Genomic DNA, 2,964 nt, shown 5'->3' on the forward strand with positions numbered 1-2,964 from the left:
AAGCCAACGTACCCCTCATTGCATTAGAGCCAGTCTCAATACCAGAAATGTGGCTGTTTGTGCTACGTTCCCCTTAGAATCCATCACCCCCTACATTTTCCAAAACAGCATACCTGTTTGAAATGGGTATATCCACAAAAGATTCCTACTGTAGCTGCCTACTTCTCTTACCCTTCCTGGACTGTATCTGAGACTTTCCCCCCTTCCTCTAACTGCCATCCATCACATACTGTTGCTGTTGCAAATTCCTCATCGCTTCTATCTGTCTCTCCAACCGATCCACTCGATCTGATAAGATTCGCAACCAACAGCATTTATGGCAGATATAATCTGCAGTAGCCCTTAAACTCTCTTTAAACTCCCACATCTGACAAGAAGTACATATCACTGGGGCTGTTTTCCCTGGAGTGTCGGAGGCTGATGGGTGACCTTATAAAGGTTTATAAAATCATGAGGGGCATGGATAGGGTAAATAGACAAAGTCTTTTCCTTGGGGCAAGGGTCCAGAACTAGAGGGCATAGGTTTAGGTTGAGAGGGGAAAGATATAAAATGGTCCTAAGGGGCAACTTATTCATGCAGAGGATGGCATGTGTATGCAATGAGCTGCCAGAGGAAGTAGTGGTGGCTGGTACAATTGCAACATTTAAAAGGCATCTGGATGGGTATATGAATAGGAAGGGTTTAGAATGGGCCGGGTGCTGGCAGGTGGGACTAGATTGGGTTGGTATATCTGGTCGGTATGGACGAGTTGGACCGAAGGGTCTGTTTCTGTGCTGTACATCTCTATATCTCTATGACTCTATGACTCTAAATGTTGCAATTGTACCAGCCTCCATCACATCCTCTGGCAGCTCATTCCATACACGTACCACCCTCTGTGTGAAAAAGTTGTCCCTTAGGTCCCTTTTATATCTTTCCCCTCTCCACCCTAAACTATACCCTCTAGTTCTGGACTCCTCAACTCAGAGAAAAGTCCTTGCCTATTTATCCTATCCATGTCCCTCATGCTTTTGTAAACCTCTATAAGGTCAATCTTCAGCCTCCGAAGCTCCAGGAAAAACAGCTCCAGCCTGTTCAGCCTCTCCCTATAGCTCAAATCCCCCAACCCTGGCAACATCCTTGTAAATCTTTTCTGAACCCTTTCAAGTTTCCCAACATCTTTCCAATAGCATAATCTGGTTCTGGTCACCGCTCTTTAGGAGGAGGAATGGTTGTCCTCGAGAGGGGATTGGAGGACATTTCCCAGCTTCCAGGAATTGTTGAGGGGTGGGGGAGACCGTTATTGATGAGATTACATTGGAGAAGGTGGGTCTGTTCTCCTTGGGGATTGTGGGAGGTTTAGTCGAGGTATCGAGGTTTAAACCCAGTCTGCTTATGGCAATTACAAGGACTGGGCTGGGGTGTGAGGAGGGGTTGGGGGGTGTTCACTGGTTTAAAGCTGGAGGAGCCAAATCAGGAGAATAATCTTTTTCACTGGGGAGCGACATGATCTAGAAGTTGATGGTTTTGGAAGTGGTGTCAATCGGTGATTTAAAAGGGAATTGGATGGTCACTTGAGGGGAATAAACTTGCAGGCAGCAAGGGTCGAGTTATAGAGTTTTCTAGCCCCATGCCCATTGAGTCCATGCCAGTCATCAAGCACCTATCTCCTCTAGTCCCATTCGCCATCACCTGGTATGGAGCCTCAATGCCCTGGAGCTTCTCAGGTTTATCTGAACATGTCTGAAACATTGTGATCATTCCTGCCCTGACCACTCTTTCAGGCAGCGAGTTCCAGATTCCCACTACCCTCTGGATGAAAATATTCTTCCTTCAATCTACTCTAACCCTCTAGCCTTTTACCTTAGATCTATGTCCCCTGATTATTGACCCCTCTACAAAAGGAGAAAACTTTCTTTGTATTTGCCCTGTCTGTGTCCATCATGATTTGCTAACACCTCAATCAGATTCGCTTTCTCTGCTCTAAGGAAAACAACTCCAGCCTATCTCGTCTCCTCCTCATAGCAAAACTGCTCCAGATTCTGGTGAATCTCCTCTGCACCCCATCCAGGGCAATTACATCCTTCCTCTAGTGTGGTGACCAGACTCAATATTCCTAATATTAGGGCCATAACTCTGGATCCCATTAGGTCTTAGCTTCTTGGCCAGTGTCCCATGTGAGGTCTTGTCAATAGACTTATTGAAATCCATGTAGACAACATCAACTGCAGTCCCCTCACCCACACATCTAGTCACCTCCTTAAAAACTCACCCAAACCTGTCAGATATGATTTCCCCCTGAGAAAGCCATGCTGAGTGTCCTTGATGAACCCCTGTTTCTCCAAGTGGAGGTTAATTCTGTCCCTCAGAGGTTTTTTTTCCAATAGTTTCCCTATCACACACAAGCAGAGCAGGGGAATGGTGCAGTCTGGCTTACTCTATAGCTGGTCATCCGAGGTGGGTGTCAGGACCCCCAAATGTGATTGGAAGCTGCAATTTTGGGTTGGTGAGCTCAATGGCTTCCCCTTGCCCCCCTAAACAATCACCCCCTAATCTCTCTGGTCTTCTCCCCCAGACCCCCACCACACGCCCTCAGAAGAAGCAACATTTCAAATCTCAAAAATGGGTCACAGTAGGAAAATGTTTAGGAAGTACTGCTCTGCAGAGGTTTGTGTAGTTATGATGGGCTGAATGGCCTCTTCCAGTACAATAAACGACTCTGTGAAGTAAACGGACAAGGAGATGATTTTTGTGAACGGTGTATAACAATAGAGGCCATTTACACTGAATGGCCTCATTCTGTACAATCGAACATAACACATAATCTAGATTTCACAGTAACACAGAGAGAGTGCTGCATTGACAGAGACGGCATTGGAATGGATTAAGCTCAGATAGAGTCATAGAGTCAGGTAGCATGGAAACAGTCCCTTTAGCCCAACAAGTCCACACCTTCCGCTGAGGAGTAACTCCCCAGACCAAAT

The sequence above is a fragment of the Chiloscyllium plagiosum genome, chromosome 40, assembly GCF_004010195.1.
Source record: "Chiloscyllium plagiosum isolate BGI_BamShark_2017 chromosome 40, ASM401019v2, whole genome shotgun sequence".
Taxonomy (NCBI): Eukaryota; Metazoa; Chordata; class Chondrichthyes; order Orectolobiformes; family Hemiscylliidae; genus Chiloscyllium; species Chiloscyllium plagiosum.